Source organism: Triturus cristatus, chromosome 11 (genome assembly GCF_964204655.1).
Source record: "Triturus cristatus chromosome 11, aTriCri1.1, whole genome shotgun sequence".
NCBI classification, from domain to species: Eukaryota; Metazoa; Chordata; class Amphibia; order Caudata; family Salamandridae; genus Triturus; species Triturus cristatus.
This window is the reverse complement of record NC_140594.1, coordinates 691,578,705-691,604,534: the sequence shown is the minus strand read 5'-3', so window position 1 is coordinate 691,604,534 and position 25,830 is coordinate 691,578,705.

The window sequence follows — 25,830 nt, the reverse complement described above, 5'->3', positions numbered from 1 at the left end:
GCTGTGCAGAACGCAGCGCCCATTAAACAGGAGGTCCAACAAGTAATCCCCCTGTTATCTCCTCTGGTAGAAATCCGGACCCAGATCCCTCAAATTATTCCCAGTGCAACATGGCCTGTGGCACTGGTTACAAATCTGGGGTTAATAATGCCCGGGCCGCTGCCTTCTTATAATATTAAGTTGTTGCATGGGGCTCACCAAAGAGATCATCGATTGCAAAAGCAGCCATGCAGGGGGGTTACTCTAGCTGCCCCTAATACCTGAGACCTAGCAGGCATAGACTTCCTACCAGCAAGCTGCCCCTACACAGTGGTCCTGACAGGTGTTCCAGGACTTAATCATGCAAATGATGAGTCCACCGCCCAGTTAATCAATAAAGTGACCCATTGGCTGTGTAAACATGCTGGATTTAATATTTTCAAGCACAGGCATATCCAATGGGCAGGAGGCTATCTGGATTGGTAGGACTAGGAAAGAATTTTCAGGAGACAGTGTAATTGTCACATTTAGGTACCCTGAATTGGTCCACAAGATCCTATTTCCCCCCTTCGCACCTATCTCCAGTAGAATCAGGGATCAAACCATTACCACTGGGTTTCTTTTACAGGTCACCACTTAGTTTAAACCTGCCTCAATGTTTTGCAGAACAATAAGAGGGTTTACTTTTACCCTGGGCAGGGGACCCTTGATTTTAAGTAACTCATTTGCACCACTGAGGGACCTGAATGACATAGATTGACTACAAGAATGGGAGGGCTTGGGCAGAGCTACTGATAATCGTCCTGAATCCACTGGGTCAGTATATGGGAGGGAGGGAACCAATTTGGGGATAACAACACAAACCCCCCACAAGTGCAGGGACCACAGTCAACTGTGACCAGATAGCACAGAGAGGGCTATCATCACCCCTATTATCGTCCTGTCCGTTGGTTCCCTGGAAGGGCATATTGTGGGTGATCTCAAAATAATCTCCTGGAATATAGCAGGTTTAACCAGCAAGTTCACGGGCGAGCAGTGGCTCCATTACATTATAGACTTCCATATAATATGCCTCCAGGAAACGTGGGAGCCAGAAAACAACTTCTTCATTGAAGGTACTTTCTTCTTCCCAGCATTAAAATCGGGTTCAGGGAGAGCAAGGGGGGGCCTAATCATGTTTATAGACCTAAGAATTCACGGTAGGGGGAAGACTCAGTTATGGGACTTGGATGTCATCCAAGGATTTACATTCTTTAATAACATGTACAGACTAGTTTTTATACATTTTTATAATGCAAAATCACACTCTCAGGGAATGACTAGCCTCGATTAATTAAACACACGGCTGGAGCAAATACATGATGTAGGTCTGGCACTGAATCTAGTCGGAGATTTTAATTGCCATCTTTTTCCAAATTTAAGGGTGACCCATCGTGATTGGTCGTCCTGTATGCTAAAAGAGGGACCACACATGGAGCATGCCCAGGAAGGGTGGGATTTGAGTGGCCTCCTAAACACCTATGGGTTATCTCACACACTGGACTTGATTGCTACCTATGCGGACATAGCTGTGCCCCCGACTTACAAAGGAGAAGTTGCTCATCAATTATTGATTTTATTTTTGTTTCTCTTACATTGAGAAGGTTCATATCCATTTTTAACATCAATTATAGTGTATTTAGTGACCATAATCTGGTGACTATGTCACTTGTTGCTTTGCATCATCATCCGGCACCTCATAGAGTAACTGGGGGTATGATCTTCACAACTGATCAAGGCAGGGGGCTACGCTGGGCACAGGTAGACACTGTTGCTTTTAAAACTTCTTTTTTTAAATAGGCAACCAGGTAATTTTGAAATATCTAGATCCAGAAGTGCAAGGGGTTGAACTAGTAGAGGCCTTTAGTGATATCACGCAATTAGTAGATAGCTTACTTAAAGCACCGGCTTTTTCCCCTAGTATGCATGCCCCAAGATGGTTTGAAGGGCAATGCTCTTGGGCCGTCAGAGACTTTAAATTGGCCCTTAAGCAGTCCCAGAGAGATAGGGATTGTTAGAATTCCCAGGATCCCTGGTTGGCTGAGGTAGGTACCGTAGGCCAAACATGGAACCGCGAGCCCCAACGTTAGGGAAAAGATAGGTCGCTTCTAGAGATAGCCCCACTCCACCCCCTTGGTAGCTTGGCACGAGCAGCCAGGCTTATCTTCAAGGCCAATGTGTAATGCGTCCCCCTCTGAGCCCACGACCCGCCCCAGGAGTCAACACACGTTATTTGGGGAGCACAAACCCACTCTCCTCTCCTCGTCTGGCGACTTTGGCCTCCGATGCAATTTCTCCGAATTTCCAGGCAATGTGAAGATCCCAGGTTGCACACTACACCCGCACTGAGTGAGTCTCACAGGAACTCCGGGTGCACAATAACCAGACAACTCCTCACAAGGGTCTCAGGCTGCGCACGGCACATGCACACAGCGTCGCTGAGACACACTTGATCTTCTGGTGCCCCCGATCACAGGGCACCCCTTGCACAGGTCTCAGGCAGTAGAAGGTACACACACACAGCGTCCCTTGATACACACTTTATCTTCTGGTGCCCCTGATCACAGGCACCTCCAGCGAGGGTCTCAGGCTGCAAACAGCACACGCACACAGTGTCACTGAGACACACTTGCTCTTCTGATGTACACGATCATGGGCCAATCCACACAAAAGTCTCAGGCTGCCCCCAAGCACACGCACACTGCGTCGCTGAGACTTACTTGAATCCCCGATACACACATTCACAGGACGATCTTCTCAAAGGACTCAGACTAGACAGAGCACACGCACAACACGTCTCTGAGTCTCGTCCGGAACTCCAGGTGTCCAAGGTCACATGGCACAACTTGCGAGGTTCTCAGGCTAGACAGAGCACATGCACCCACAGCGTATCTGAGAGTCTTCTCTGGAAGCTTTGTGTTCCTGTGTTTCCAAACAGGGAGCCACCTCACCGCGGGCCCTTGGGGATAGTTACTTCAGGACACAGTACACAGCAAAGTCCTTCAAGCAGGGTGACACAGCAAAGTCCCTACAGCCTTTCCTTAACTGAAACAGCAAACTGCAGGCCAGCCCCAAATTACATAGCAAGAGCAGTCTTATCCAACAGTCTCTTCAGTTTATTCTTCCTTGACAAAGGTTCCTCTTGATCCATGAAGTAGCTCCAGTCTTGTTCACACTTGATCAAGCCATTCTCCAAAGTTCAGGGTCTTCAGGTCGCAAAGTTATACCCCTCAATGGCTTTGAAGTCTTTGTGTTACAGGGGGCACTGACCCCTGCACAAACCAGTTCTAGGTGCCTCCCTACCAGTGGCACCTTCTTCCTTTGATTAGTGGGGGTCTGAATTCTCAATCACTCAGCAGGAGATGGGACAATTGTTTTATAGCACCAGCCCAGGCCTCTTCACCTCTAGGCCTACTCCTCCCCCTACACACTCCAGATGCAGTTCAGCCTGTGTTGTCTCACCTCCTCCCCTGGGTCAAGACACTCCCCAGATCCTATTGCTTTCAAATCCAGCCAGTCAATCCACAGCCAGACAGAGACACACAGAAATGTTTAAAGCACAAAATCCCAGCCACTTCTGAAAGAGTGGCTTACAAACACATAATGCAAAAACCATCTTTATAAAAAGATGTGTTTTGCAGGGTGAGTTCAGGCATACTAAACTTCACGTTTCCATCTTAAGCCTTTGGGAAGATAGGCTGGTAAACACATTACACAGCTTTTCCATTCTATTCCAATGGGCAAGATGGCGTTTCAGCAGTAAAAATGAAATGGAGATTATTTCACTGCCGGGACATGGTACACACCTTGGTACATGTCCCACCTTTCACATGCACTGCACCCTGTCCAGGGGGTACCCCAGACCTACCATAGGGGTGCCTGATGTGTATGAAAAGGGAAGGGCCGAGTCTGGTAAGTGTGTGCACTAGCCAGAACGACATGGCAGTTTAGGAAACTACGTGCAGGCCCTGCAATGGCAAGCCTGAGTTCCCTTCTCAAGGCTACTTGAGTGGGTGGCACAATAAGTGCTGCAGGCCCACCAGTAGCATTTGCATTACTAGCCCTGGCACACATAGTGTACTTTACTAGGGACTTTACTAGTAAAGCAAACATACCAATAATGGACAGCCAATCTCCATTACTCTCTACACAGGGAGCACTTGCACTTTGACACTGTTTAGCAGTGGCAAAGTGTCCAAAGCATCTAAGTTGGCAACACATGTAAGAAAAAAGGTCTAGGGGAAAAGCAAAAAGTTTAGGGAACTTTAGCCATAAAGGGCCAAGTCCCACAGGGATCATGTGGTGGCCTGCCTTAAAATTTACAAGCAAGCTGTCAAAGGGTGAAAGGGCCAACTACAACAGAAAGCCTTGGAGGAGTTAACGGAGGCATCTGAGCTGAAGGACTCTACCCATTTTTGGATGGTCAATAACAACCAATGTTTTAAAGACACAAATAAACCAGGGTTAAGCCACAACATTCTGCCAGATCAATGGCAGGAACACTTTGAGGGTTTGTATATCCACCCCCATAGAGCCGAGCAATCTCAGGCCTCAAATCCGGAGCAGAAAGCTGACCCTATTACTTGCTCTCTGGAGGAGGTGAGAATAGGAATTGAGGATCTCTCACGGAAAAAGATGCCGGGACCAGATGGGATCCCGCCAGACCTCCTCCGACGTAATATAGAGGTATGGGTGCCACTCTTAGTGAGGGTATTAAATGCGGCAGTAGTATCAGTATTGCCAGCATCATGGTCCACTGCAGTATTGTTCCCATCTTTAAGAAAGGAGATGGGGACAACCCTCATTGCTGTCGCCCCATATCTCTTATTGATGTGAGAGTGAAGGTTCTGGGGTGGGTGATTTTAAACAGGCTGTCTGAATGGGCAGAGGTCAACCAAATTATAAAGAACGTCCAATATGGGTTCCAATCTGGTAAATCAACTGCAGACCAGTACCTCAATCTTTATCTTATCACTGCTAAATACACATTAGCCAAACCAGGGGCGTTGTATTTAGCATTTATGGATCTAACTGCGGCCTTTGACAGAGTGAACCATCGTAAACTCTGGACACTCATGGCAGAGCTCGGGGTGGATCCGGCAATAATTAATACTCTAACGGCCCTACTCTCGAATACCATGGCAGTAGTTAGATATAGAAGACAAAAGAGGTACGGTGTTCCTGGGTGGCAAGTTGGCCACTGGTGAGTACTCAGAGTGGTGGGGAGGTTGGAAATACCTCCTTTCGAAACTAGGACCCTTACACACCCAGCAAGCTAGGTGTCATGCTTCATCATATGGGTCTGCTCCTCGTCGAGCCGGTGCTGCAATGCTCGACGGGCACCCATAAAGGGGCTCTTTATCAGAGATCTTTTGTTCCTTGCTCTATAGGTGCCGTAGGTGTGAGGGGCCTGGTAAGATGTAGATGTGGTGTGTGGGTTAAAACAGGTAAGGGAATCCTCTATAATAATTTTTTTTTCTGGAGAGGTCACATCCTGATTAAAAAGTAAAAAGAAGAAGGAGGGTGACTATTTTGTTTTAATCTGACAAAAATTACGCTCTACCCCTTAGTGGTCAACATGTTTCTCGCCTATAAAATGTCTGTAATAGATCAGTTGGCGATTCCTCAGGACCTAGTGACTAAATGAAAACTATCTACAGTGTGTGGTGTGGTTCTACATGCCACTTCTTCTCTCGGTAGGATGATCCCCTGAGAAAAGCAGCCAACCTCTTAAAGAGTCAAGTGCGGCGTCATCAGACCGCAGTGGAGTATATGGACACTCAACATAGTGTCGCTGCTCCCGCTCAGAGCAGTCCAGCTCACCTACCCGCTCCGCTGCAGCGGGAGCAGCGACACTACGTTGAGTGTCCATATACTGTGACAATATCACTGAGAGCAAAGTTGAAAAGGTTGCTATTAATTGTTGCTTTGCATGAGGGTGGTGTACCATTCTTATGCTTAGTTTTCACATTTTCTGTGAGAGTACAGTGCAACTGACAAACTCAAAAAAATTACTGACCAACCAACTCAATTAACAAATATGTGAATTAGTGTGTAGTTTTAAGACAAAGTGACTTAAAACATACATGTGTACATGAGGTTGATGAAAGTGTGTATGATATGTGCAAAAGTACTGAGAGTGTATCCGGAGATCTGTGTGAAGGTGTGGGATTGTTTCTGTGGGTTTAGGAATGGGTGTGTGAGTATCTGTGGATGTGTGAGTGACTTTCTGGGTCTGAGAGTAGGTGTGTGAGTAGTCCTTCAATGGTGTGATCCTAGAACTCTAGAGCATGCATTTGTAGTTTCCCTGCATAGTTGAATTGCAATGAACACTGATTGCTAGGCTTTAACATTCAGTATTACTATGTACAATTTACCCCTTATGTAGGGTGTAGGTAAGCCACAGGGCAGATTGCTATGTGCTTAAAAGGAAAGACATGCACTTTAAAGTCTCAGTCACATGTGTAGTTTGAGACCCCTTAGTACAGTTAAATATCCAGTGTCTTACCCATACTGCAACTTATAGACATATTAACAATACCAGAGTCACTCAACGACATAGGCAGACAGTGACAGAGGCACTTACACATTAAGTCACATGCCCCTACAGCATTTATGTATCCAGCAGTAACAGGGCCAGTTGCACACAGTTATATACCCCAACTCTCACTGATGCAGCCAGTACGCAATCCTTACAGCCAGTAACAGATGCCTATAGAGACCCATACAGATACTAAGACAGCTAGTCATATAGCAACATAGTCACTTACACATCCAGTGAAACACCCAGAGAAGGACTGGTACACTTATTTAGATATGTACTGATACTCCTAATCACCCATGCAGACAAGAAGCCCTTTAAACATATGTTGGGTTTGCTACCACAGAGCATGTATGTGCTGTTTCACAGCTAAGTCGAATTGGTATCTGAAACTCCTAGCCAATCTTTAAACTTCCCTTCCACTACACATAAATCACCCCTAAGGTAGAGTGTATATAGGCAGTAAGGCAGGGTGCTATGTGCTTAAAAGGTAAGACATGTACTTTTAACTATTAGTGAGTCACATGCGCACTTCAAGACCCATATATCCAGCTAAACATCCAGTGCCCCATCCATATTGGAACTCACATACCTACTTACAAAACCATAAGGGAATATACCCACCCAGTCAGACAAAGACAGAGGCACTTTCACATTCAGTGACATGCCCATACAGCACTTATGTATCCTGCAGTAACAGATCCAGTTGCACACACAGTTATACACCCCAATGCTCAGTAATAAAGCCAGTAAGCAATCCATACAGCCGCTTACATAAACATGAATAGACCGATAGATATACTAAGACAGCTAGTCATATAGCGACATAGTCAATTACACATCCAGTGACACACCCAGAGAGGGACTGATATAATTATTTCGATAAGTACTGAAATATTGATAATCCTAATCACCCGTGCAAAAAGGTAGCCCTCCAAACATGTCTTGGGCCTGCTACTGCAGAGCTTGTGTGTGCAGTTTTATTCCCAGTTGCTTGCCAAACCAGCCCTATCCGCTAAGATAGGGCTTAGTTAGACGTACAGTAATGCTTAGGCTGACACACGCAGACACACACTTATGCATACACTAACATACCTAAGAACTCACTCATGCATACACTACCACACCCAGGCACACATTCATGCATAAACTTACACACCCAGGCACATTTTCATGCATAAACTTAAACAGGCATACATTCATGCATACACTAACACACCAACAGAGAGACTGATGCATTCACTGACACACCCAGGCACGCACCTATTCCTACAATGACACACAGGCACACAGTGATGCACTCATGAACATACCCAATAGCACACTGACCCATTCAGTAAGAAACCCAGGCACACACTGATCCATATACTGACACACCTGTGTAGACAGCGATGCAGATACCTACTCACCCCAATACACTGTGATACATACAGTAGTATACTCAGACAGACACTGATATATACGCATACATTCCCAAAGACACAGTGATGGATACACTGACACATTCAGGTACACACTTATGTATATACTAACACCAAATGACACACTTATTCACACACTGACACCCACTCACACACTGATCTGTACACTATCACACCCAGGCACACGCTTTCGCATACACTGAGACACCAAGGCACACACTGACACATATGCTGAGACACCCACTGATCCATTCAGTGGAATACCCATGCACACACTGATGCATAAAGTGATACACCCAGTCACACACTGATGCATAATCTGACATAGGCAGGCACAAACTGATTTAAACATGAAAAGTATCAGACTTAGAGTGGCTATAATATAGTGACTTAGCTGTTTATGAAGGTACTTAAATGCTTAAAATATGTAATTCAATAGTATAGTGTGAAAAGCTAAATGTATTGATTTGATTTTTCTTTCCAGACATCTACTTCTACTTACAAATAGAGAGTTACAATGCCGAAAAAAACCAGAAAGACAAAAGAAACAGAGGAAACAAAAGGAGCAAATGCAGGAATTGTGGTGAAAGAAAAAAAGAGCTGCTGGTAAGAAAATAGCCGTTTTTTAAAATAGTGTGTGGAAAACTGCAAACTGACAAAATCAAGTTAATAAAAAAGGAGGTTTCAAATCAGCTCATAAAGGAGAAAAAAACAAGTGACACTGAGAGTAATAAATCATTTAAGAAAGCAGATAGTTTAACAAGAAGACAGAGGCAATTCAAGGAAATAAGAGTCAGAATGTTCAGTAGTAGGGTATTTCAGAATTTCATACAAACTATGAAGCATTATAAAAGGAGAAGAGAAGCAGTCAAACTAAAAGAATGTGTTGAGGCTGTAGTTGCTAAGGCATTGCCCTGAAGCAGAAGCTATTTATTTAGATTCAGAGATGAATGAGTGCACTGAATAAAACAGTGTTGTCTATGAAGAGATGCAGCCAAAAAAGACTTGTGAATAGAAGTAATTTCAGAATTTTTTTCAAAGGTGAATGGAAACATACGTCCAGCACTGAGCCTTTCTTTAATGAAGAAAGCTACTTCCAAAAGAACACATTAGAGCATGCAGTTGAAACAACTGGTCGATGTTATGAAGTTAAAGATGGTACTCCCATTCCAAAGAGGAGATATTTCCTAGGAATATTGAGGAAGTGATAGCTGAAGAGGTACAAGGAAGATGTAGATAGGCCCCTGTATACAAATGGAAATGTAGTATTACTCGCAGTGTCCATCAGGAATCAATTGATATATCAAGAACTTTACTACACAAGTTTCCATGCAGAAGTCTAATATAGAAATCTGTAATTTTTGTAAGGATTAGATTCATGCAAAGTAAGGAATTATACTAATTTACAGGGGCATTCACTAGCAAGTCTATCAAAGAAAGTGTGCCAAAGCACCTTTCATCACTTCAGAATGTTAGGTGTTCATCACTATTAAAAATGAAATTTAGTTAGGAGACTTTACTATGTGAAAACTCCTTTCCCATGTGTAGGAGAAATGAATAGAGCTCTTTTGCATGATACAGTAGCAGAGGTAGAAAACGTTTTTAAACATGTTCAGTTTCATTTCTTTCTTCCAGGACTAGAGTCTAGGGATAATGAGAAGTTGGGATGTGCAGGTGTAGAGGAACAGGACACAGGCATTAGTATTGATAACTTTACACAAGAGATTACAACGTTCAACACAGTTTCTTCAGAGAATCCAAACTGTGTTTATATTTGTTGTAGACTCACTACAAAAGTCAAACTCGCAATGTTGTGCTGTAGTCAAAAACTGAACAAGGGAACGGGGATAAGTGGCAAGAGTTTGCTGTATATTTATCCATAGAGGAACGCTTTGATTTGCTCACACAGCTAATTATATGAAAGTATTACTATGATAAGTTAGAGGATAATAAAATACCAGCCAGAATAGTATATATCAAGCTAGAATTTGTATAAATTCTAGAAGGACTTTAAGATTAAAATGTTTATGAATCATTTCTCATAGCTGTATACAACTTTTTCAAGCAATAGTTTATATGGAACCAAAGACAGGAAAATTATCGCTAACAGAGCTACAGAAAGGCCTTAAAGGAAGAGTTGTCTACTTACGTTTAGATTTTTAACGTAATATTGAAGCTGTACAGATAGAGAGAGATATTGATGAACCACTTATCATTCTAGTAAATGGTTTGCCTACCTAGAATTAAAAAATCTGGCAAGTGTTAGTGAATGTTAATAAAGTTAAAAAAAAAAACTTATACCTGGTACAAAATAATATTTATTAAAAAATGTTGATGTTCAAGATGTTAACTTGAATAGAGGATAAAAAATTACCATCAAGTGGAGAGATTGAAAAAGTGGATCGATCCAGATCAGAAGAAATTTATGAACACTACAGCATCCATCCACTGCATTCCAAAGAATTTATTGGTGATACTTTTGATCTGTTCAAAAGAAACAAGCAAAAGGAGCTCCCATGAATGTGTGGAAGAAAAGTGTTGAGGCTCGCTATTTTCCACAACTATTTCCAACTGGAACAGCTGGCTGCTATGAAGATCGCTCCGTACAGATACCAGAAGCTGATTACCAGTCAACCATATTATATACAGAGGATCCTAGATTTCGCCAGTGTATTTTACTTCTTCCATTTGGGAGTGACTTGTCTCGACTATCATATGCTGTAAACCATGCACTGAAGACAGGTCAACCTACAAAATCTATCTGCAAAGGAATTTGTTGATACAGTTCATGGCAAGGACGAAAACTTGGAGTACAACTTGATTAATTTGATGGCTTGCCAATGCGGGACCAATGAGTATTGGTATTGTCACCATGGAGAAGTGAAATGTATGCTGAGAAACCTAGGTGCACCTACTTGGTTTGTGAATCTGAGTTGTGCTGAGTACGCGTGAGATGACTTGTTTGCATTTATGAAAGAAACAAACACAAACATTAAGGATATCAAATGTGAAGACAGCAGCAGAACCTTTACTGTTTGGATCCTGCTGTTTGTAGCTATTTTAACCACAGGTTTCAAGCCAAACTATCTTTACTCTGCAACAAAACAAATCCTACTCTTGGCGAAGTAACTGATTTTTTTTGGCTTAAAGAGTACCAAGCAAGAGGTTCTCCTCATATTCACATGCTGTTATGGATAAAAGATGTGAGTAAATAAGAGAGAAGAGGCTCCTCTAACCCAAGGAACCAGGGCACTTTTTAATAGTGTAAAGAACTGTGTTGTCCCAGGGTCCCACAAAATGTAATAAAGCTCCACTGTACCAAATTCAGTCTCAAATTCACTTTCACTCTACAGTTCATCCACACACACCCTTGTTGTTTTGCTTAAAATCCACTAAACCCAAGAGTGTAAATCCATGAGGTTTTATTCATAGACATAAAAAGATCATGTGTTTAAAAACAATTTCCAGTTACAATAAAAACCCCAATTCAATGCTTCCTGTACAAAAAAAAGCTAATACTTTAAAAACAATTCATTCCCAGTCTGCAAATACAGCAATGCAGTGCAATACATTGACTATAATCATATAATTGATAAGTAAATCGAAATGTCTGCTAACAATAACATAGTCCATAAAACATGTATTACTAAAAAACAGCAATTACTAACTGGGAGGCCCTGTTGCACAGTATAGAATACTGTTACTCAACCTGACCCGACTTAATACGTAGAGGTCCTGTATTTTCTATCACTCCTTTTGAATTTATTAGTGATACTCTCTCGTGGTTGGATTCAGTGTAATGAACTGCGTAAACGCGTTTCGGTGGTATTTGACTAATAAACCCACCTTCTTCAGGACAGAAAACTCTGAGGGATTTACAACCTCCCTTTCAGAAAGAATAACATACAGGTAAATCTAAAAGAGGGGAAGGAAATATATAACAAAAGAGATATTTAGTGTATATTCCCCTATTTACATGTGTAAATTAATAAACACAAGCAATACATTCTTCAATTTTTAAAAACAAGAGAGAAGAATTTTTCTTCACCATAGCTAAGCATCCCCAGGTGTCAATACACTTCCCCGCCCCATGGAGGGCATCTTCAAAATACAATCTTGAAACCTGGTGGATAATTTATTCATAAAACCGGGGTAATAGCATGCATACAACATTTGTGTTACCCCATGCATTCATCTCAGTCATCTTTACCACAGTCTGCTAGATTCAAACTTCACTCACCAAAAATAATGATGTGCCGTTCTGTGGTGTTAAAAATACAAAATAAAATTTAGACCACCCATAATTCTCTTTTTTATATTATTTCATAAAGGTGAGGTCTTTATTTCTGAAAGAAATGATATTGCAAAATATAACCGATTGCCTGCATATCCTTTACGTATATTATTTGTTATTTAAGTTACACTTCCCTTAAAAACAATGTTCAAGGCAGTTTTCGATGGATAATACCTCCCCGCTGCATCAGTCAGAGAAAGTACCCTAAATTTCGATATTTAATACATCCCGCAGTGGGGATCCTATAGTTGTGAATTTTTTCACGGGGAAGCCTATTGCCCAGTGGCCTCAGGCTTAACTGCTCTTAATCACAGGGGCCCCAACAGGGTCCTTGGATATTGCCCGTCTCCGTGGCTTCTAAAAGGAGACAGACAGGAAGGCATATTGAATCCTGAGGGACCTTTACGGTCGAAACACAGACCCGGCATAACTTTATTCTCTCACCCATTCCTGGAAAATACCTATTTTCTATAGGGTTACTAATAATAAAAAAGAAGAACCATGCCTGCCATAATGATGGTCTCTTACGTTCACTACACCCCCTTACGGAACCTAAGAAGGGTATTTAGCAGTCTGCGGGGGACAGTATTTACTCGCTATATTGCAGCGTAATATTTGCCATTTTATCGAAGGAGCTATACACCAGTGAATAGCAAATACCGTCGCAATGCTCTGCTAATTATAATGCAGGGTTATCATTATTTTTTCAGAGGAGCTGTGAGCCAGTCAAAGTTAACTATACTACGGCATAGTTGTTACCATTTTTATCGTGGGAGCTACGCGCCAGAAAAAGTCAAAATACATAAAAGTGCTGAATTCACTAGTGATCTGCCCCCAGTTTAGTCTCCTGAGCCCTACGCACTCACCTCCCGTGTCCTTGTAACTTGCTTCTAAGCATCCGTCCATCTGCTACACCATGTTTGGAAGGAAGTTCTTTATTTAAAGGCCACCCAACCCGGAAGTGTAAAATTGTGACACAGGTCGTGTTAGTAACTATGGCGGCCATCTTAACCTTCCTCCTTTCCTTGTATGATAGAACATATTACTATAAATACCTTGGTTTAATATATTGTAGCTATAGGAAAAGAGACATAGAGATAATATTATTTAGTTCAGTGGAGCTTTATTACGTTTTGTGTGACCCTGGGACAACACAATTCTTTATACTATAGATAAAGATGCACCAGAATTTGGAACAGACAGTGTTGAGTCTGTACTCTCTTTTGATAGAACAGTATGTGACATGCACCATCCCGAAACACAGTGCTGAAAAAGACCTCATGCAGCAAATGTTGCTCTTTCAAACACATAGTTGAGGCAATTACTGCCATTGAAAATACTGATGTAAAGGAACATTTTGCACAAGATGTTGTTTTGGATTTCCATGAATTGCCATTTTCTCAAGGAAGAGTGAACAGCAGTCAAACACACACTGACACAAAAATCACCATAGAATACTTCCAACCTGAGAAGAACAGAGGCCTACGGTGGAGAAGTGTGGCTCAATGATTAGAGCGGCAGACATTGATGCAGAGGTCTAGCCTGGGACCACGGTTCAATTCTCCGCCTCGGCGGGTCTTGGGCTCAAAAATTCCACAGACCTGATAATTCTCGCCTTGGTGCCTATTACAATCATGGAGTCCCACTCTGCAACTCTGGGTAATAGCTTGCTTAATCTCCACAACGGCCCCACAACGCTAAGGATGCCTGGCCTCCACCTTGGGGGTGCCCAGGAGTGGACGCCTCACAGGGAAAGCCAGGATGGGTTCCACAGCGGTATTCGTACAAGTGCCTTGAGACCCTTGCGGGTGAGTAGTGCGCTATACAAGTATCAATTTACATTTTACAAGCATATTAATGCCTTTAACCCTGTGATTCTCAAAATGCTGAATGCTAATATGGATATAAAGTTTGTTGCAGACAACTCCATCACTGTTGCTCATTATGTTACTTTGCATATTACAAAATCGGAGAAGAAAGAGATAGAGATATGGGAGGAGATTTCTGCTAAAAAGATTCTAACCAAGAAATCGTACAGCTTCATACTGACAATGTTTTCCCATAGAGAGATGTGCTCCTATGAATGCTGGGATAGAATGAGCTTAGCCAGTTTGTACTCAAAGTCAAGGGGAATTGTTTGGGTAAGTCTAAGCCTTGCAAGCACACAAAATAGAGTGCTGAAGTCTTTCCCAGAAATTCAGTACCTGGCAGAGTTTGACACAGAAAGTACATACATTGTAAAATCAAATACATTGGACAAGTATCATCTGAGAAGTTCACATATATTCTATTTTGCACTTCTCCAACTCTTCAAGACTTGGCATTCTAAATCAGAATTATTTGGAAACTAAGATTGCTATGAAGATTCTTGCAACACTTTGAAAGACACTATCAGTGTTCAGTGTTTCCAAACTATTTTCAAATGCTAAATAATGAAATTGAACAGGAAGAGACAATTGCTGCTGAGATAGCTAAAGAGAGTCCACAAAGCAGCCAAAGTGTAGGATCACTGAGTCAAAATAGCCATGAATGAGGTGGAATGTGCAATGGCAACAATCGATATAGGAAAATATTGATTTGGAACAGTTAGTTGGACAACTGAACAACAAACAAAAGGAAAGTTATATTGAGGCAAAACAGAAAATGAAGCATGGATTCCTCCACTAGAAGAATAAATGTAAATGCTCATTATTTAAGCCAATACTATTTTACATCAGTGTTCAAGCTGGCACTGGGAAAAGCTTTTAAATTAAAAATCTCACTGCTTACCTACAGAGGACTACAGAATCAAATTGGTTATGTGTAGTAACAGCACCAACTGGATTAGCTGCACACAACAGTAAAGGAATTTGTTTACATCAACTTTATGCTACCTGTTGAACATGACAATAAACTGGAATGCCCACATTTATCCGGTGAAGCTTGTCATGAAGTCTCAACAGTACTGAAGAAACTAAAGCTTTTAATCATCGATGAGGTGAGCATGGTCTCAAACCTAATGTTTGCCTTCGTACACTTGGGAATGCAACAGATTTTGAAAACAAAGTACAGCATACTGTTTAGAGGAAAACATTTGACTTCGGTGACCTACGGCAACCTACGCCCATAAAAGGACAGCCTGTTATCAAGACACTTCTCCACGATGTAACTCAACATTCTGTGGGAAGTATTGGCAATGAAAATATTTAGCTAAACTTTCAATACAGATTTAAAATAGCCATCAAGTGTTTCATGTTGAAAATTGAAAGATTCTGAAGGACATTAGGAGTAGGAAATCTGACAAAGGAGGGGAAATTTTCCTTAGAAAGTCAACTTATCAGGAAACGAATTTCCTCTAACAACACAGTAGCACAGCTAATGTTCAATTTCATAGAAGAAGGGAAAGCCATAGTGTGTTTAATGCCTACACTTCAGGATTGCACCAATTTTAACAAAGAATTACCAAAACCAGAGAAAGAAGAACTTTTGGAAATTTCAGCAGTTGACAAAATGGAATACCAGGGGGTGACAGTACTGCTAAGTGGAAAACTGCAAGCAAAATTGCATTAATTGGAGAAATTGTTTTCGAGAACTGCAGGATTAGAAAAGTGGAAGGATTAGTAAATGGTGCTATGGTTAAAGTGATTGATTTCACATTAACTTTCCAAATAGGGATGAGGTTGAATACTTAGCCGTAAACTTTGATCAGATTGATGGCGTGAAGCAGATTGGTAGTTTTATTGTATGTTGTTTGCTTGTAAAAGACAGCAGCAGCAGTTCTTAGTGTTTCTAGCCTTCTCTGTACCTATCCATAAATCTCAAGGTTTAAGAGTAGATGTAGCTTTTTTAATATTGGTAGTACTGTATTTAAAGAAGGTATGTCATATGTTGCGTTGTCTCGAGTAAGAACATTATCCGGTTTGTTTTTAGTTGATTTTAATGATAGCAAAGTTAGTGCTGATGCAAGTTGTGTCAAAGAGTGCAATCAGATAAGAAGTGCAATGTTCCTCATTTAGGACAGTATCCCATTTTTGAAAAACATAGAATCTGTGCAAAGCAGAAGCTTACTAAATAATCTATGGCTGTTGCTGAAAAGAAGAAAAACAAAGACAAGAAAGAAGGTGTTAAGAAAAAAATTGAAAATAAGATAGACATTGTAGGTTACCAGTTGTCAAACCCTTCTGGTGTCAACTGCTATGCAAATGTTGTTCTCAATGTACTCTTTCATTTACCACATCATATAAATACAATTGAACAGAAACCACAGAATAGATTATGTTCTGCACTCTGTTGTTTGCTGCAACAATTACACAGTGATAGGACTGTAATACATTGTGCTTCAGGCATTCCAGAACTAGTAGATATATGTAGTGGGTCAGTAGTGTTTACTCAAGATGCACAAGCATTTATTATGATCATCCTTTGAGTTTTAGAAGAGGAAGAAATGTACTGATTATATATTTCTACTGAGTTACACATGAAACCATGAATGACTGTGAAGATTGCTCCTTTACATCTACCACTCAAATCAATTCTGAACAATTTCTATACTTAACACAGCTGGATTCCAAAATTGTGCCTTTTGACAGATTGACCAAAAAGGCTAACCAAAATATGACCTGAACAAATTGTAGATCAGATGCTATGTCTACATTGCATATACAAAGACATGGAAAATACCTTATAATAATCTTACAATGATGCAGCGCAGATGGATCTAAAATGAAAATCGAAATTACGAACTTCGAAGCTGGACAAATATCAGTTTCTGGAAGAACTTATACTACTTTGGCTTCTTTCATGAAGGACTTAATATAACATCTGAACAGTACTCTGTCTATTTAAAGAATGAAACTAGATATACAGAATGTCATGACAGCAACCTTAAATTCAAACCAACCCTGTCTTTCAAACTACCAAATTCTTACCTTTTGTTTCTTCAACCAAAGTTTTAATATAGCCTTATACGTAGCGGGCTATACCGGCTATTAAAGGCCCGCTCCTGCGTTAAAGGCCCAAGTCCAAGGCGAGGAACTTTAACAAGGAAACAGGACTTTTAATAGCCGGTATAGAACAACTACGAAATACTATATGGCTGTTAGAACATTCTGCCACAAGAGGGCAGAATGTTCCAACAAATAAAACAAAGGCCTCTCGGAGTTCGAGGGGTTTAAATCCCCTCGGGCTCCGAGAGGCCTTTGAAAACAACATTGGAATGTTGCTTTGTGAGCCTTTACCGGCCCGTAAAAGCATGGACCACTCTATTGTCTTCAATGGAGCTCCCAACATTCTAATGTTCTAATTAAGGGTGGGCGACAATCGACATTTTCGCATTCCGCGCGGAACGCGAAAATGTCGAAACTTCCGCAAACCGCGAGGGAACGGAAATTGTCGCCCACCCTTAAAAGTTACAGACACACATGGTCGCTGGAGACAACTCTTCTGGCCCTTTACGCATCTGTAGTGTAGGAAAAGCACTATACATTTAACCAACGAGGTAGCACTTTCTGATTAGCCAGTAGAAAGTACTCCAGTTGAGTAGAGGTATTGCACAAAACGGTGGCATCTCTTCTTGGATAAATATGCAGGGCAGGATTCATTCTGGCACGATGCTCCTGTCACAAAAATTAAACCTCAACAGGAAGCACTTATACTGGATTTGACCTTCAACTCGGGCACCTGCTTTATTTATATCTGTAAGTCTTACAGATATAAAGCAGGTGCCCGAGTTGAAGGTCAAATTCAGTAACGCATTAATCAGCACAAAAGATTTGTGAGCACGGTGGAGGCTAGGCAGGTGTGCTTTCTCCCCATATCCACTGTCAGCAATTTGCTGTAATAATTGATGGAGGTCTGTGCATCCATGGGTTTCTCGAGCGCAATCCCGTGTAGTTCCTGACACCAGGAGGTTCTGTCTCCTCATCTGCTGCTCTGGTCGGTCTCTGACCCTTTATAAACAAGAGGCATGTGAACTGCATACATAGAAGCCCCGCCCCACCCACTGGCGGTGTGCAACGTCTTCCCGCCCTTTCCCCACTATGATGGACAGCTCACTCGAGGGACCCCGGCACCCATCGGCGCGGTGGCAAAGTTACAGACACACATGGTCGCTGGAAACAACTCTTCTGGCCCTTTACGCAGCTGTGGTGTAGGAAAAGCACTATACATTTACCCAACTAGGTAGCACTTACTGATTAGCCAGTAGAAAGTACTTTAGTTGAGTAGAGGCATTGCACAAAACGGTGGCATCTTCTTGGATAAATATGCAGGGCAGGATTCATTCTGGCATGATGCTCCTGTCACAAAAATTAAACCTCAACAGGAAGCACCTATACTGAATTTGACCCTCAACTCGGGCACCTGCTTTATTTATATCTGTAAGTCTTACAGATATAAAGCAGGTGCCCGAGTTGAAGGTCAAATTCAGTAACGCATTAATCCACACAAAATCTCCGCGATCACACGAAATTTCGCGTGATCGCGGAGATTTTTTGCCGTTTCGCGATATTTTGCGAAAGGCAGTTCTAATGAGTATTACTCTTATAAATTGGTGTGCATATTTATTCTACGTGGATCATCATTCAGCCTACCAGGGGTGATGTTTTCAGAAGGGTCTCCAAAATTCCAGTTCAGATATCTATTAGTATTGTATTAATATTACATTGCTTCTAAAGATAAAGAGTCAAAAGGGAAATGGAAATGCTTTACTATAACGTGAAATACTGTTACAGCATAAGAAATGTGTACTGTTTTGTTTAGATTATGACCTTATTCATTGCAGAAACTTAAAGTTTATTATGGAATTTTGCAAAAAATAATACTAACTTATGCTCCTTTTCTTTTTAAACAGATGGATGACACCATCTATTGCAGTAAAGTAATTTCCTAAATACTTCTTTCTGTGTAGTTCAAGAGACTTACATTGTGAAGCTGTACTCCAAGGGAGAATCTCATGCAGCCACTGACATAGCCATTCACACACAAACACAGCCACTCATATATTCAGTAATTCACCTATATAGCCACTCACATACCCACACAGTCAGTAACAGCCAGTCTCACTTACTAATACAGTTTCTACCATATGCGCTCACTTACCTATACAGACACTAACACAACCACTCACTCACTCACTCATACAGCTACTAACACATTCACTCACTTACCCATACAGCCACTCATACACTCATACAATCATTAAGATACCCAGTCACTCTTTCATATAACTACTGACACACCCAGTCACTCACTTATACAGCTACAAGCACAGATGCTCACTCACCCATATAGCCACTCATACACCCACTCAGTCACCCATGCAATCAATAACACACCCAGTCACTCTCCTTATGTAACCACTCACACACCCAATCACTCACCATATAACTATAAACACACCCACTCACTCACCCATACAGATACTGACACAGGAACTCACTCACCTATGCAGCTACCAACACAGCTAGTCAGCCACCCATATAGTTAGAGACACATATACTCAGTCTCTCATAGTCACTCACTCACCCATACAGACACTCATAAACCCACTCACTCACCCATGCAGACACTCATGCATCACCTAACAAACTCATGTACCTTGTCATTCCCCAATTACAGCCACCCACACACCCACTAACTGTCATAAAAACACTCAAACACTGATTCATGAACCCATACAGTCACTCACACCCATTTAGAAACCCATACACCCACTCCCTCACTAACACAGTTGCTCATACACCCACTCATTTACCCATAAAAACACTCACACACTCATTAACAGACCCGTTCAGCCACTGACACAGCCACACACCCACCCATTCAACCATTTACACATCCACTTACTCACTCCTAAACCCACTCACTAACACAGAATCTCACTCACTCATACTTTCTTTTACATACAGACTCATACAGTTTATGTTTCTCAATTGAGGAAAGGTGGTTCTAATGAGAACCTTTTTTTCCGATTTTTCTAAACGTTTGTTCTTTTTGAGTTTTTTAGCATTTTGTATTTTTTTGTTTACTAATAAAATGGCAATTGGAAAGGGTTTTAACACAAACAACTCTAAACTGGGGATAGAAGTGTCATTCAAAAAACAAAAATAGACATTTGTGGACTTCCAAAATGGCAGCAATAGATTCTTCCCCTACAGTGAAGACTTTCTTGTAGTCCAAACAAAATGTCCTAATTGTTTTGAGCTCTGGTGACCTCCCAGGAAAATTATACTGAACCTCAGTTGGTATAGGGTCCCCTGGTGCAATTGGAGTTGTACTTAATGTGGATGCATCTTCTGCACTTCACTCCCTCTGTGCTCTGGCCAGATGCTTTGAGTGGTACATCTTAAGGTGTCTCGGCATACTTGTGCTACACAAATATTTCTGTGGTGTACCCCTGGAGAGGGTCTTCTCACATAGAGAGCACTTCACATGATTTTCCACCATTTTCATTCCCAGAAGAGAATGATGAAAATTCCCACGCAATGGATTGACGCTTTGCTGGGGATTCCTCCTCTGATAAGTTGTCTTCCACAGGGTGTGACTCCAGATCTCCACTGCCAGCAGATGACATTTTATTTTTAAATTGAAACAAAAAAAACTCCAAAATGATTTTCCAATAGGAAAACAGCATGTGCTGGAAAGTGAACCTCCAAACTCAGCACTGAAAGGCTGCAGAAAAAAAGAAAACTGGGTGGGGGCTTCTTATCTATAAATCCTTTTTTTGAATGAAAAACCTTTAATCCATAGTCATGTGATATTTGTAAATGCTGACTGTTCACGAAAGCTGACCTATTAACAAATTCATGAAATGAAATAAAATGGCGTTGAAACATAAAATTACTTATGAAAATATCACTTCTTAATTTATCTTCGTAAACTACTAATCATAAAAATTAACTACAATATGTGTACATATGCTTTTTAGACTTTTTACAAATCACGCTGAGTCCATGAATAACTGCGGTACCAGAATGTACATATTGCAACTTTTCACAAATATAAAAAAATAGGAAAAAAGGCTTTTGTGCACATCTGTTTCTTGCATGATAGAATATTTCTATGCATTTCATATAATCCTAAATTCCTGAGCTTTGCGAAGGCAAAGTAAGTGTGTTTTGTCAGCAATTCCACATTAAAGTAAGATCTGAAATGCTTGGTGAATGTGAATGCATGATTGATTAATCAGAGTGCAATATGCATTGACTGTGTGATCAGTGGGTTCTTTGTTGTCCTCTCTTGATGAGAGGAGAATACATGGTTCTCCCTTTACATTATTGTAACTATACACCTCTTTGTAGTCTCATTATCTTCTCTGTAGGAGTATTCATGTTAGAAATCCCGAGGTCTACAAAAATGTACTTAAAAAAAGTGTGGAAAAACCACTACTGACCAGTTACAAAAGAATAAAGTGAAACAGAACTAGTAATTAAGCCCAACAGAGCTAGGTCTGGGCATTTTCCTTTTTAGGACGAAATCCCTCACTCACCAAAGGTGACATGCTTCATCATTTGGGATTCTCCTCCCAGAGGAAAAACCTAGTTCCTCTGGGGGCTACAACCCCCTCAACTAAGAGGGAGGAGCTCAGGGATGTTTTTGTTTGTTAAATCGGATATTCTAAATCCACATATGAGGAGCTGATAGTATGAGTGAGGACGCAGCGCGAATCAAATCAAAACTGTGAGGGAAGTGAAGTTTAAAACTTACTAAAGGACGCCAAGGAAAAACTTTATTATGAGACGTTCTTTGCCAGGATTAAAAAATCCAGTGCACCAGCGGTCAGAATTATAAACCGCGGTAATGAAAGAAAGTTAATTTGTCAACATGTTTCAGCCATAGTGCCTAAAAGTGGGCTAGGCTTTCATCAGGACATTATGATGCTGCTTACATAAAGTGAACTAGTGATATAACAAAAAAGGATACAGGGACAAGGATTTTCTTGGTGCGCCTGTTTCATAAAGTGCATTACCTACAATCAAAATTAAAGAGCCAACATCAATGTAATGATCGTAGGTGCATCAAAAAACTAATAATGTTTCACAAGTAAAAACAAAAGGAATAACTCACCCGTAACTACTAGGTAAGTCACCACACCTCTACCTGGCAACCGCTCAGGAAAGGGGCACCGCTCTGAAAGAAACAGTAGCAAAATAGCTATCAATAATAACATGTCTTATTAAGGATAGAAAGGAGTGTACCAATTGTAGTAATACCCCAGATAAGCATGTATGTATAGAATGCCAAACTTAAAGAGGGAGACTTAAAACAATAAGGCAGAGGGCTTGCATGAGCCACAATGATCAATAGTGCATTCTAGACTCTAAGCTAATAATGTTGAGTCATAATCCCAAGATATATTAGTATAGCAATGCACAAAAAATAAATAAATAAGGACAAACTGTCTAATGGCATTTTGCCTCGTGATTAGCCATAATTCAAATGGTAAAGGATTATGACATTGACTCATTCATGCGAGTAAGAATAGAAGTCTATATATATCTCCTAGGCAAACAAATAGATCTAACTTAAAACGTATTGTGCAAGTGTCTCGCTAATGTTTAGACAGCCGTACCTCAAGTTACAAAAAGCCCAAAAAGTGATATGGGCCAATATAGTCCTTGAAGCTAATAATTCAAAGTAGGGCATCGGAGGGCTTACTTATCCGTCGGTACGCCGACGTCGAATTGAGCCTGTGACCGGAGGTACCGGGAAGGGAAAGACGCCTCCATAAATTCCACTCCTTACGTACTAAACTTCCAATCAAAATACCGACGTAAGCTCTTACGTCTGAATACAGCCGGAAAAGGTGTATACTGCACATGTGTGAAAAAAAGACACTGTCTCTTCACAATCGCACATGTCAAATAATGCCCAAGCAGTAATCTGTAAAAGCGAGTGATGTCTATTAGTGCTGTATCGGGGCGCGTACACACTTGTAGTCTGCAATTTAAAGGTTACAAAAATATAAAAAACATTGTGCCCAAAAAGTCAGAGATGTTAAAGCAGAGTAACAAAGTTTTTCAACATGAACATGACCACTTTCAAGTTTGCCATTCATGAAGTAATAATATTCATACAATTAAGTATACACAGGCAAAACTATCGAGTGGTCAACAGTAATGTATAATCAAGGCTATGTGTAACATCAGTAAAGGAACTGTGGATGTATGTCAATAAAGATACTGGCTGTGACTTCTTAAGTACCAACAGTTTTGTCCAATCATCTCCTTGACCTGTAGCAACCCCTTGAAAGGTGTCAATAATACTAGGTGTATTCAAAAGAGACTGAGCCATAATCTCGTCAAAGGCCAAACCCAAATGTTCAGCCATTATGAGATAAAAACAGAAAGAAATATCTGCACTACAAAAAAAATTGAAAAAGTCTCAACGACGTGGAGTCACTATATATGTGCATTCCACAAGATGAGACTCTCTCTGCTATCGAGACTCTCCTGTTGGATGACCCTCCAGATTCCATTGCGCCGGTATCCTTTATCATCAATTGTGCAAGGTTGGCTATGAAGAAAAACTTTTTTCAATTTGAGGAACAATTGTTCCACCAAGTGTCTGGCACTTCAATGGGGAGCATTTTTGCTCCCAGCCTGGCAAATCTGTATGTCCACATGTTCGAACAAGAACACATTTTTAGTACCAACAATCCATATAGAGACCACATACGTGTGTGGAAAAGTTACAATAAGTCTGGCGCCGGTTGAGGAATCTTCGCAAAATTTTCCAGCCTTTTGGCCAGCTCCGGTCCACTCCTATCCTGACAATTTCACGGTGATTCGTCAAGCGGGGGCCGAAAAAAAAAGGGGGGTCCCAAAACGCGTTTTCCCATGCATTTTCCCATAGGACCTGTTGACGCAGCTACAGCCCAAACTGCTGAACGGAATTACACCAAATTTGGCAAAGAGGTAGCCCTCAGTTCAGACTCGTGCCTTTTGCTTAAATGGGCAAAATCCGTTTAGTAGTTCCTGAGAAAATTAGAGTTAAAAGTACATATATATCTATGGCCTCGGAGGATCCGCGCACCCTCCCCGCACCCTAAGCGCACCCTCTGCGAACCGTGCGCGCACCCTCCCAATCACGCGCTGAATGCTAATTGGCTGTCGAGTGTCTGTCTACATTCGAAACCAGGAACTGTTGGCAGCCATTTTGTGCCTCGTTATGCCGGCTCCCGAAGGACGCCGGGAGCCGGCTGGGACCGTGGGTGTGTTGGGGCTCCCCCCACGGTCTCCAATGTTTTTTTATAAGCCCCGGGGGATGGGGACCCCGGGGATAATAAAAATTAGTGATAGGGGCTATTTTTTTTTTTACAGTAAAATTAGGAGTCACGCATCCTAACGTGTTGGGTGCACGGTTCCTCTCGTGTTGGGTGTGTGGTTCCTAACGCGTTGGGTGCGCAGATCCAACGGAAAAAAAAAGGATATTTTTGGAAGATAAACATCTAGCTTAAGTGTTTTGTTCTTGAGTGGCTCTAAAAAGACCCGTTGTGTTCATTGAGAGTTTTTGGTACTTATAAGTAAGTACCTATACAGAGTCTAAAGTTGTTGAGGAAGGCTCTGTTTCCTTCATCAGTAAAGTGTACTCCATCTCTCCTATACATCTCTTGCATATGAAAGCGCAGATTGTTATTGTAAATGGATCCCATTCTATAGTCTCGGAGAAAAGCAGAAACAGATTTATTCACATGTTTCCTAGCTTTCTCAATCTGTGGACAAAAATGATTGGACCAGTTCCACTTCTGCCTTTGGCATATGTTAGAATACATAAAGGCAGTTTTGGGAAAAAGTGGAAACAATTCTGCAAAGGTGTCCTTCAGAAGCATTTCCAGACCTACTCCAGTCAAAGTGCCTAGGTCATTGCCACCACAGTGCACTATTATGAGGTCAGGGTGTTGGATATGCTTAAAGGTTTTTACCAATGGCATCAATTGGTGCCACTTTAACCCTCTCTGTCCAATCCATTTAATGTCTACATTTGGCAAACCTAGGTCTTTGTGAATGCCTTTGCATCTTGAATTGAGGTCTGGATGCACTCAGATGGTCTCTGTAAATGAAATGGCAGCTTGAAAAGTAAGATTTTTCTAAAATGGTAGCTAAGATGCAGTTTTGAAAAAAGGCAAGAAATCATTGGTTGTTTGACAACCTTCTACACTGAAAGGTAGGGTGCATGTTTCTATTTTTTAAACGCATGATTCTTATTGGTTAACAAAAAGTGCATGAAAGGAACATTATATATGATAAGCTGACATGTTGAAAAGTCAAGAACACTTGCTATTTTGATTAGCAACATTGTGTGCTGAACTTGTGACCTGTGTGCTCAGTTCAGTGTTCCATGACCTGTTGCTATGGTAACAGGCAGAAGGCAGAATGGGAGTAGCGTTCAAATTTATGTCATTTGGAAAGGGTTGAAATGTTTATCCAATAGAAATGTGGGTTTGCTTTTGAATTTATGTGGGAAGGAATGTGATTTGATGTTGACATGTATATGTGTGGAAAATGAGAGGGAAACTTTGCCATTCTTTGTTTTTGCTGACAGGTGCACAGTGCAGAGATTCTGTATAAGAACATCTG